We start from the raw sequence: 12877 nt of genomic DNA on the forward strand, positions 1-12877 counted from the left end.
ACTCTTGGCCTTCCGGGGTGTTGGTTCCAGGGCTCCTGGGGACATCCTTTGGAAGGGCGGCAGTTGGTCGGAAAGGCCGTGGCAGACTGGGCCCTTGACGCTTGGTGGGGCCAAGCAGATCCTCCACCACTGTATATCGTTCCACCATCTAGACAAGGCAGTTCACGGTTTTGGGGTCTCCATGGCTGACCCACCGTTGAAGGTCGTCTGGCAGTGACCTTAAGTATCGGTCCAGCATGACCCGCTCCACAATTTGGGGGCCAGACAACACTTCGGGCTGCAGCCATTTTTTTACTAGTTGCACCAGGTCATGCATTTGAGATCGCGGTGGCCGGTTCGAACGATACTTCCATTGGTGCACTCGTTGGGCCCGAACAGCCGTAGTCACCCCCAACCGAGCCAGTATTTCTGCCTTTTGCTTTTGATAATCTTTAGCATCTTCTGGTGGTAGGTCAAAATAGGCTTTTTGAGGATCTCCGGTGAGGAAAGGAGCAATTAAGCCGGCCCACTGGTCCTGGGGCCACCCTTCTCTCTTTGCCGTTTTCTCAAATGTAGCCAGAAACGCCTCTACATCATCACTCAGGGACAATTTCTGCAGAAAATGGCTTGCCCTTACGGTCACCTGGTTGCCAGGGGCAACCGCCACTTGTTCACGGCCCTGAGAAAGCTGTTGCACTGCTTCTTTTAAGGCAGCCATCTGAGCCTGCATAAACCCTTGTTGGGTCGCTTGCTGGGCTGCTAACTGGGCCACCAACAGGCGAGTATTTTCTTGCTGCAGAGCCAGCGCCTCGTTGTGGTGCGTTTTTTGTACCTCCAGCTGGGTTGCTAAGCGCTGATTAGCTTCCTCATGGCGAGTCTGCGCTTGCATATTAGCCAAGGACAGCTGTTAAATTAGCTCCTCCATTGTTTCAGCTTTCAACAGTTGTGCAGCTTTAACCCAGGACATAAATTCACTGTACTGTCCCTTTAAATGTCAGTTCAAATCCAATGCAAAAAAAATAAAAAAATAGCAAGAAAAACGCCTGTTACTTTGTCCTGACCGCATTCGAGCACCACTTGTAATGTTCGGGGGACCAGGTAAATCGCAGGACACAGGCTTTTCACACAGCAAAGGGTTTATTAAACTTAAATAGCTTTACAGCAGCCAAAAACAAAAGGAAAAAAGGTCTATAGTCTCACCGACTTGCAAAGTCCAGAATAGCTGTCTTTATCAAAACAGAGCTTGATCTTGATGGCAGGTAGCTTCCCCTGCCAGGAGCCTTCCAAACAGGACACTGCTGTCCACTTCAGTTGCTGCAGTCCAAAATAAACTCCATCCACCATCCACCATGTCTTCTCCACTCCTCCACACCCATCTACCACTTCCTGTCTTGTTTTTTAAAGACACTTCCTTAACAGGGGGGGTTAATCAACTTTATTCCCTTAAAGAGACCACAACCCAAACAGAGGGGATATATAGCGTCCTTCCAGGACCCAGCCACGGCGTCCTGTACAATATATATATATGTATATATGTATATATATATATATATATATATATATGTATATATATATATATGTGAACAAAAAGCCAAAAATAAAACAGCAAAAAAATGTGTTAAATGTCCATTATTAGGAAAACTTGTATTGTGCAAGTCCAAAAATAATAGCGCCAGATACCCCGGTTTTTCAGGTTTTTATTATTGTGAAAACCCCGTCTGGGGATTTCTTTGGTGGGGGGCTGCCACCTTTTTAGTCTTATTTTTAAAAATTCTCTCCACCCACTCCTTCCTCTACTTTTAATATATTAGCGCGGTTTCTTTAACATTTATAACACTGAAAAAAGATACATGTCCATCAAGTTCAACCACAAAAAAAATTTAAAAAATATCATACAATCCCATATACCCAATTCTATACCCACAGTTGATCCAGAGGAAGGCAAAAACCCCAGCAGAGCATGATCCAATTTGCTAAAGCAGGGGAAAAAATTCCTTCCTGATCCCCCGAGAGGCAATCGGATTTTCCCCGGATCAACTTTACCTATAAATGTTAGTACCCAGTTATATTATGTACACTTAGGAAATAATCCAGGCCCTTAAAGCAATCCACTGAGCTGGCCAGAACCACCTCTGCAGGGAGTCTATTCCACATTTTCACAGCTCTTACTGTGAAGAAACCTTTCCTTATTTGGAGATGAAATCTATTTTCCTCTAGACGTAAAGAGTGCCCCCTTGTCCTCTTTGTTGACTGTAAAGTGAATAACTCAGTTGTCCCTAGATCGAAAGATTCAGGTGAGCCAGCCAGACAGTCAGGGACTCTCTGATCTGGTGGTTGAGGTCCCCAGTGATTCAGTCCAGAAAATCGTTCCTTCCTCTGAAATGGACGGTGATCACTACTGATGCCAGTCTATCCAGCTGGGGTGGAGTAATGGGAGTTCAGTCGGCTCAGGGCCTCTGGTCGATGAAAGAATCCGTGTTGCTGATCAATCTGCTCGAATTGAGTGCGATCAGGCTGTGTCTCCACACATGGTCGTGGAGTCTTCAAGGGCGTCCGATCAGGATACAGTCGGACAACGCCACGGCTGTGGCATACATAAATCACCAAGGGGGAACCAGAAGCTCAGCCGCTGCTCGGGAGGTCGCTCACATACTTCGTGGGCAGAGCGACACGTATCAACCCTGTCGGCCATTTACATCCTGGGGGTGGAGAACTGGCAGGCGAACTGAGTCCACAGATGCTGGACCCAGGAGAATGGGCATTGCATCCGGAGACATTCAAGCTGCTGTGCCTGAAGTGGGGAACACCAGATGTGGCTCTACTGGCCTCCCGCCTCAATCGAAAGGTGCCAAGATTCGTGTCCAGGACAAGAGATCCGTGGGCAGATGCATCAGACGTGCTGGTGGCTCCATGGGATCAGTACCAGCTGATTTACGCCTTTCCTCCACTGAAACTGTTGCTACTTCTTCTTTGCAGAGTGGAAGCCGAGGGGATCCCCGTAATACTGGTTGCCCCATATTGGCCTCACAGTCCTTGGTACGCAGAACTGGTGCATCTGGTGGCAGACGCTCCTTGGCGACTGCCGTTGCAGGAGGACCTCCTATCTCAAGGTCCAATTTTCCATCCTGCTTTACCATCGCTGGCTTTAACGGCATGGCTATTGAGAGCCAGGTGTTGAGGAACCAGGGTCTGTCAGACTCTGTGATTCCAACTATGTTGAGGGCACAGAAATCTTCTTCTCGGAAGATATACCTTCGTACCTGGAAGGCCTACATCTCCATGTGTGAGGAGAAAGGATGGCATCCGCATACTTTTCCATATCCAGGATCCTGCTGTTTCTCCAGCAGGGAGTGGACCAGAGATTGGCGTTGAGCACCATCAAAGGGCAAATTTCAGCCTTAGCTGTCTTTTTCCAACGACCCCTGGCATCGCGCTCCTTAGTGAGTACCTTCATTCATGGGGTACGACACGTAGTCCCTCCAGTGCGTCCACCGTTACCCCCATGGGATTTGAACCTGGTGTTGTCGAAGCTTCAAAAACTGCCATTTGAGAATATCAGGGAGATTCCCCTTTTGACTCTTTCCCAGAAAGTGGTCTTTCTAGTGGCCATCACCTCGGTCAGGAGAGTTTCGGAAATGGCGGCCTTGTCCTGCAAGTCGCCATATCTGGTTATCCACAGGGATAAAGTGGTGTTGCGTCTGCAACCGTTCTTTCTACCGAAGGTGGTCTTTGCTTTTCATATCAATGAGGACATTGTATTACCATCTCTGTGTCCTAAACCGAAGCACCCTAAAGAGGTGGCCCTTCACGCTTTGGACATGGTTAGGGCTCTGAAGATGTATTTGTCTGCCACGGCTCCCTTTGGGAAGTCAGACTCACTGTTTGTTTCGGTAGCTGGTCCCAAGAAAGGCATGGCGGTCTCGTCAGCCACCATTTCCAGGTGGATTCGACAGATTGTAGTACAAGCCTAGGCCTTGAAGGGGCAGGTGCCCCCCTTTCCAGTCACGGCCCACTCCACAAGGGCCATCGGAACGTCTTGGGCCTTCCAACACCAAGCGTCGGTCGTTCAGGTGTGTAAGGCGGCGACCTGGTCATCTGTCCATACATTTACCAATTTTTACAAGGTAGACGTCAGTGCATTGGCTGATGCCTGTTTTGGCCGCAAAGTTTTGCAGGTGGCCGTGTAGTTGCAATTGAATATGCAACCGATATTTTTTCCTGTTTTTTCGAAAAAACTCAGTACTGTTATGTTAATGCACTGTTGCATTACTTGGGATCACTCCTGTTGAGGATACCCTGTGGTTTTGTGGTGGGTTTTCCACGCACTGTTGTTTTTTTGTGGATTTTGTTTCACTAGTTCCCACCTGCCATGGTGGATGAAGTTATTATGCTGTTTTTCCCACCCCTCGTTTGGCACTACTTGGGGATGTCCCATTTTGTTACAGAGAGGAGCTGTGTCGGCCAGTGAATATAAGAGAAAATAGGATTTTTGTACTCCCTGTAAAATCTTTTTCTCTGTAATTCACTGACCGACAGCACCCGCTCCTCCTTTTTTTTTCTCTTTACGTTATACTGCTTGTTGACGTACTGAGGCTGCTAGGGCAGACTGTGGGGATTGTAGCCTAGGGACCGCCCCCTGGGCAGAAATAAAAGTTCTGAAGTGTTGTATTACAACTTTGCCTAATAATCTCCAGTGATAGGGCTAACAACCCATTTTGTTACAGAGAGAAGCTGTGTCGGTCGCTGAATTACAGAGAAAAGGATTTTACTGTGAGTACAAAAATCCTATTTTTACATCATACTTACCTGTACAATCATTTTCTTTGAGTACATCATGGGGCACAGAGATACCTCTCTTCTTTTTTGAGCTTGCTTGGAAAATGAAAGTACTTCCTGTATGGGAGGGGTTATATAGGTGATCACTTCCTGTCTGAAGACCTTTGGTCTACCAGTGTCCATTCACCTAATGATGAAGTATAACCCAACAGGTAATGAATATTAACCTGACTCTGTGTCCCATGATGTACTCAAAGAAAAGGATTCTACAGGAAAGTATGACGTAAAAATCCTATTTTTTGCTATTTGACACTGCACTAATTTTACTGAAAATTGCACGGCCATTCAATGCTGTATACAAATTCAATTTATATAATTATTTTAACACAAATAGTTTTTGTTGCTATTTGATCAGCACTGTATTTTTTATTATGTAAACGGAAAAAGACAAAAAATATTTGAAAAAAGATGGAGGGATCTGGATAGGTAAGGCTTGAATGAGGTATATAAATTTTGGTAGTATGCTCATTTTAATGAGGTTGCATCTTCCAAACCAGAATGAGAAACGTACAAGATGGGGTTAGTGACACTACCATTAAACGTAGGTTAATTTTCTTCAGTCATACTGGGATCTTTTTTACATGCAAGAGACACCTACATATAGTTTAAATAGGGGTACCAAACAATTGATAAATTATAATTGTGTGTATATATATATATATATATATATATATATATATGTATATATATATATATATATATATATATATATATATATATATATAGTGATCCCACCTAAACTCACAATACCATACTCCTCTTACCAATTAAAATTAACTGAATTGGTATATACTAGATGTGTATAAACTTAATACTGATACTATATCCAGTGTCTTAAAAGTGCAACAATATACAAAATATAATATGTGTCATTCCACCAATAACTCAAGCAAAAATATCTCTAACAAGAGATCTAAAATCCTTTAAGCAAGCCAAAAAAAAAAAAAACATAAAAAATCCCACCATAAATCATTCAGTACTCTATAACACGTTGCTGTATATACTATAACGCAAAAAATACAGTGACCTACTGTGTCCAAAATCCTAATATAAGTAAAATATAAGTGAACTTTTCATATGCTTAAAAAATGTATACAGAAAAATATGCTGAAAAAAAAAAAAAAAAAAATATATATATATATATATATATATATATATATATATATATATATATATATATATAGTCCAAAGAATTAATATATATGTGTAGTCCAAAAAAATAATATATATATATATATATACAAGTGTCCAAATAAATTCAGTGACTTTTGTGCTCCTGGGGTCTTCCAAGTGACTTCAGTGCTCCCCCTCAAAGGTCCCTACTCACCGACTTCTTGCACCCCTACGGGGATAACATGCATATACTTCCACTCCCTCTGATTGTACCAGGCCACTTCCTCTGCTTCAAAACCCACTCTGCCCAGCTCCCGAGATTTAATACAACATGCAAGGCATCCCGCTTTTTACGTGTATTGGGTATGTGCAGGTCTAGTCCTCATAAGACACAAAGGATGGCTCCCATACTGTAATAAGTTCAAAAAACTGTTTCCATTTATTAAAAAATATATGTATAAAAAAATCTATTACACAAAACCATCCAACTAGATGTGCCACCAGACACTATACCAGCCAGTAAAAGCATTAAAATTAAAAAATAAAAAACTCCAAAATTAACTGTAGCAAACACCCTTCCGGGTTCAGATCAGTATTTCCAAATGCGGGACAGCAATCGTCTGGTGGCACATCTAGTTGGATGGTTTTGTGTAATTGATTTTTTTATATATATTTTTTAATAAATGGAAATGAAATTGAGGGGCTTCAGTAAACAAAACTGTAGTGTTTATCCTCATGACACATCACAGGAAGCACCTTCATGGTTCACAGAGGACAGAATTAAAATTAGACCTGGGAAACTTAACATTAGTGATGGACGAACGTTTCGCCCGGCGGTCGTTTCGCGGCGAATTTCCGACTTTCGCCGTCCGCGGGTTCGAACGCCTTTTTCCGTCGTTCGCCCCGGCGGACTTACGTGTTTAATGTATACAAGAACTTTAACCTTTCGTGACACGTTTATCATGTGTTACAGGACAACCAATTGAGACATGACAGCTCATGGACACTTGGACATTCCCCCTAACCTATAAATACACCCGATCCGGTGGCCATTTTACATTCTTTCTTCTGTCACTGTAGGGAAAGGATCCTGTGTGGAGTAGGGACAGAGAAAACGCTAGCTATTTGGTACACAAAAGTTCTTTTCAGGACTGGTATAGGTGTTAGGTCAGCAGCCTGAGTTTCTTTTGTCAGTTTAGATAAAGGGACAGAGCGCTGTATGCTGCTATTTTAGGGACAGCTCAGCCAGATTAGTCTTTCTTCATCATCATCATCATCATCATCATTAGCTGTTACTATCAGGTCCACAAAAGAGCTGTTCCAGCTAATCGTTCCAGCCTACTCTTTTTTGCCAATTTGTATAGGGACAGGCAGGAAGCAGTGTGTCAGGCAGTGAGGATAATTTTAAAGACTTGCTGTTACTATTAGTTCCACAAAGGTTCTTTTCAGGACTGGTATCAGTGGTACGGTAATAGGCTTGTACACGTATAATATTCTTTCTTCCAAATATAGAAAGAATATTATACTTGACTGCTGCCCTTCTGCTGCAGTCTGCTAATCATTCACAACTCACTTGTTCCACAAAGCTCTTTATCAGGACTGGTAACTTGGTCTGTCTAGGGTGCTACGGTACATAGGCTTGGGTGCGGTACAGTCTGCTGTTCTGTAAGGACCGCTATCGGTCCACAATACATAGGGTTGCCGTGCACTACTGCTGACCGCTGCCCTATACTGCAGCAGTCCTTCAGCGGTATAGGGACTGACGCACAGTCTGCTAAACACTAATACACAACCTGCTTGGTCCACAAAAGTTCTTATAAGGACTGGTAACTTGGTATAGGGTGCTACGGTACATAGGCCTGAGTGCGTTACAGTCTGCTGTTCTGTAAGGACCGCTATCGGTCCACAATACATAGGGTTGCCGTGCACTACTGCTGACCGCTGCCCTATACTGCAGCAGTCCTTCATTGGTATAGGGACTGACGTACAGTCTGCTAATCACTAACACACAACCTGCTTGGTCCACAAAAGTTCTTATAAGGACTGGTAACTTGGTATAGGGTGCTACGGTACATAGGCCTGAGTGCGTTACAGTCTGCTGTTCTGTAAGGACCGCTATCGGTCCACAATACATAGGGTTGCCGTGCACTACTGCTGACCGCTGCCCTATACTGCAGCAGTCCTTCAGCGGTATAGGGACTGACGCACAGTCTGCTAAACACTAACACACAACCTGCTTGGTCCACAAAAGTTTTTATAAGGACTGGTAACTTGGTATAGGGTGCTACGGTACATAGGCCTGAGTGCAGTACAGTCTGCTGTTCTGTAAGGACCGCTATCGGTCCACAATACATAGGGTTGACGTGCACTACTGCTGACCGCTGCCCTATACTGCAGCAGTCCTTCAGCGGTATAGGGACTAAGAGTTTTGTCACAGGGTGATTTAAAAAATGACAGGCAGAGGAAGAGGCAGGCCCTTCCGCAGGGGTGGTAGGGGTAGGGCAGGAGCAACAGCCTTGAGCCAAAGTGGGAAGTTGCAGAAGGTGCGTTCAATTACTTTAAAGGACGCACCAGACTTGGTTGAGTGGCTCACTCAGCCTTATTCTTCTGCACCCTCCTCATCCTCTCGATCTGCACCCTCTTCTTCACTCTCTGCTATGTGCACCCCCAAAGACACTACCACCAACAACACCACCACCACCACATACCTTCCGCTTGAGTGCAAATGGGGGCCTTCATGCTCCAGTGTTTTAATAGGGACCCCCGTATAAAAAGCATGAGGGTCAAGGACCAGTACTGGGTGGCAACGTACTTAGATCCCCGGTACAAACACAAAATGGCGGAAATGTTACCGCCGTCGCAGAGGGCTGTCAGAATGCAGCACTTCCAGGCCTTGCTTCGAGAAATGCTGCATTCTGCTTTTGCGTGCGCTGGCAGAGGAGCAATTCCCACTCCCAGAGAAGGATTTGCGGGTACCAATCCAACAGCGCCTGCAAGAAGAGGCCGGTTTGAAGATGTGTTGGTGACTTCGGATATGAGGTCATTCTTTCAGCCGACCCATCGACAGGTGTCATCCGGATCCAGCATCAGGGAACGCCTAGACCGTCAGGTGTCCGACTACATTGGGTTAACGGCCGATGTGGACGCTCTGAGGAGTGATGAACCCCTAGACTACTGGGTGGGCAGGCTTGACCTCTGGCCAGAGCTTGCCCAATTTGCAATCGAACTGTTGGCTTGCCCCTCATCCAGTGTCCTGTCCGAAAGGACGTTCAGCGCAGCAGGGGGGATTGTGACCGATAAGCGTACTCGCCTAGCTCACGACAGTGTTAACTACCTCACATTTCTAAAAATGAATGAGGCATGGATCTCGGAGGAATTCAACACATGTGATCAGTAGACCATGTATATGTCTATATAAACAATTTTTGGAATCAAGCACACAGACCTTCTTAATTCATTTGGCTCACTTCCCTGACCCAAAAAAGCACACCGTACTATATGCCCCTACCCTCCTCTTTGAAGAGGTTGAGCGGTGTCATATTTCTACTGGGGCTGCTTATTATGAGGGGTTCCCACCATCCCTGTGCTGTGCTGACTTCCTCCTGGGTGTTCTTATTATGAGGGGCTCCCACCATCCCTGTGCTGTGCTGACTTCCTCCTGGGGGTTCTTATTATGAGGGGATCACACCATCCCTGTGCTGTGCTGACTTCCTCCTGGGGCTGCTTACGGTGCTGCTGTCAGCGCTGTATGTCACGGAGCTGCTGTCAGCGCTGTATGTCACGGAGCTGCTGTCAGCGCTGTATGTCACGGAGCTGCTGTCAGCGCTGTATGTCACGGAGCTGCTGTCAGCGCTGTATGTCACGGAGCTGCTGTCAGCGCTGTATGTCACGGAGCTGCTGTCAGCGCTGTATGTCACGGAGCTGCTGTCAGCGCTGTATGTCACGGAGCTGCTGTCAGCGCTGTATGTCACGGTGCTGCTGTCAGCGCTGTATGTCACGGAGCTGCTGTCAGCGCTGTATGTCACGGAGCTGCTGTCAGTGCTGTATGTCACGGAGCTGCTGTCAGCGCTGTATGTCACGGAGCTGCTGTCAGCGCTGTATGTCACGGAGCTGCTGTCAGCGCTGTATGTCACGGTGCTGCTGTCAGCGCTGTATGTCACGGAGCTGCTGTCAGCGCTGTATGTCACGGAGCTGCTGTCAGCGCTGTATGTCACGGAGCTGCTGTCAGCGCTGTATGTCACGGTGCTGCTGTCAGCGCTGTATGTCACGGAGCTGCTGTCAGCGCTGTATGTCACGGAGCTGCTGTCAGCGCTGTATGTCACGGAGCTGCTGTCAGCGCTGTATGTCACGGAGCTGCTGTCAGCGCTGTATGTCACGGAGCTGCTGTCAGCGCTGTATGTCACGGTGCTGATGTCAGTGCTCTGTATTACGGTGCTGCTGTCAGTGCTCTGTATCTCCTGCACCCTCTTGTTTGCCTACCCTGGTCCCTGACCTTCCCTCTCCTCCATTGCCTTCATTAGCTCCATAGTCCTGAATTGTCAGAACAATTTCCCAAATAAAAAAAAAATGCTTGTAGTTATCGATCCCAAATTCACCTCATACATGTATTATGCTATTGTCCAGGTGGTGGGACTACGTGCTACCCCCTAATAATTACCCCGTGGCCGCAAATTCGACCTAAAGGTTTGCGAAATTCGCCTCCCATTGAAGTCAATGGAGCCCGCGGCGAACGGTCGTTTTCGCGAACGTTTGTGTCCGTTCGCGTTTCGCGTTCGCGAAACGTCCCGTCGGAAGTTCGTCCATCACTACTTAACATTAATAATTCACCTGGACCAGGTTGCTTACACCCGAGAGTACTTGGGGAACTCAGTCAAGTAATTGCCAGACCATTGTTCCTAATTTTTCCTGACAGTCTACTGACTGGAATGGTACCAGCTGATTGGAGAAAAGCCAATGTCGCACCAATATTTAAAAAGGGCCCAAAATACATCCCTGGGAATTACAGACCAGTTAGCCTAACATCTATAGTATGTAAACTCTTGGAAGGGATGATAAGGGACTATATACAAGATTTTAGTAATGAGAACTGTATGATTGGCAGTATTCAGCATGGATTCATGAACAAAAGTTGTTGCCAAACCAACCTATTAACCTTCTATAAGGAGGTGAGTTGCCATCTGAACAAAGGAAGGCCCGTAGACATGGTGTATCTGGATTTTGCAAAGCATTTGACACAGTTCCCCAACGTTTACTGTATAAAATAAGGTCTGTTGGCATGGACCATAGAGTGAGTACATGGATTGAAAACTGGCTACAAGGGTGAGTTCAGAGGGTGGTGATAATTGAGGAGTTTAATCTCTGTATTTTCAGAGGATACTAAGCTAAGCAGGGCAATTCTCCGCAGGATGTGGAGACCTTGCAAAAAGATCTGAACAAATGAATGGGGTGGGCAACTACATGGCAAATGAGGTTCAATGTAGAAGAATGTAAAATAATGCATTTGGGTGTCAAAAATATGAATGCAATCTATACACGGGGGGAGAGCCTCTGGGAGAATTTAGGATGGAAAAGCACCTGGGGGGTCCTAGTAGATGATAGGCTCAGCAATGGCATGCAATGCCAAGCTGCTGCAAACAGAATATTGGCATGCATTAAAAAGGGGATTCATTCCAGAGATAAAACAATGATTCTCCCGCTCTACAAGACTCAGGTCAGGCCGCACCTAGAGTATGCTGTCCAGTTCTGGGCACCAGTCCTCAGGAAGGATGTACTGAAAATGCAGTGAGTACAAAGAAGGGCAACAAAGCTAATGTGTCTGGAGGATATTAGTTATGAGGAAAGGTTGCGAGCACTGAACTTATTCTCTCTGGAGAAGGGATGCTTGAGAGGGGATATGATTTCAATTTACAAATACCGTACTGGTGACCCCACAATAGGGAATAAAACTTTTTTGCGGAAGGGAGTTTAACAAGACTCGTGGCCACTCATTAAAATTAGAAGAAAAGAGGTTTAACCTTAAGCTACATAGAGGGTTCTTCACTGTAAGGGCGGCAAAGATGTGGAATTCTCTTCCACAGGTGGTGGTCTTGGCAGGGAGCATCGATAGTTTCAAGAAACTATTAGATAAGCACCCGAATGACCAGAACATACCGGGATATACAATGTAATACTGACATATAATCACACACATAGGTTGGACTTGATGGTCTTTTTTCAACATCACCTACTATGTAAATATATTAGTTTCTTTCATATTTGTATGTTTTGCACACACTAGAGCTTCTGGTCCCTGTAGTCTGGCCAGGGCTCCAGACAATATACTATAAATAGCTCCTTATGGTAATGCTCCCCTAGGTCTGTAGAAGGAGTTAAATGCTCTGAGTGCGTAGCCTTGTTCTTCCTCTCGTCTGGTCCTCCTATCCTTCCGGTGACGTGACTTCCGTCATTCCACGCTGATTTCCGTAGCTTCCTGGGACTCCTCCAGGCTTTCGAGCTGGCCATCTCCTCTCCTAGGAGTCTGAACAGATGCCAGAGGTCCTGTAGGACAAGTTTAGGAGGAACCCACATCCACAGACTTGATTCCAGATGAGCTTATTTACATTTCACCTCTTTTTAATCCATTGCAATTAAAACTTTTAACTGGGATACTACACTTAGTTGGCGCTTCCTTCCCCTTTTCCTCTTGGTTTTCACAGAGCTGGTCACAACTCTGAAGATAGCAGTCGCTATGTGGTCCCGTGCCTCCCTTCATTGTATCTCCTCAACCACGGACCAGTGACATTCATGGATTGAGTTTACCCTGATTATTGGTATATTAGACATTTATTTCTGGCTGGACTATATATAATTTTTGTGCGCCAGAATCTATTTTCTTTTAAGCCTGCCCTTTCTGTCCTGCTCCTCTATTCATAGCAGCTGGTATTACAGTTTCTATGAATGAAAAAGGATA

General features: G+C 45.5%; 1 protein-coding gene across 2 annotated transcripts in view; it reads left to right on the top strand.

Moving 5' to 3' along the window:
• Positions 1 to 12877, top strand: part of LOC143935487 (histone-lysine N-methyltransferase EZH1-like) — a 598044-nt gene that overhangs the window by 504215 nt on the left and 80952 nt on the right. The gene's annotated exons all lie outside the window — the stretch shown is intronic.

This window comes from Lithobates pipiens, unplaced genomic scaffold, assembly GCF_037356315.1.
Source record: "Lithobates pipiens isolate NorthernLeopardFrog02 unplaced genomic scaffold, aLitPip1_a1.2 Scaffold_28, whole genome shotgun sequence".
Lineage (NCBI taxonomy): Eukaryota > Metazoa > Chordata > Amphibia > Anura > Ranidae > Lithobates > Lithobates pipiens.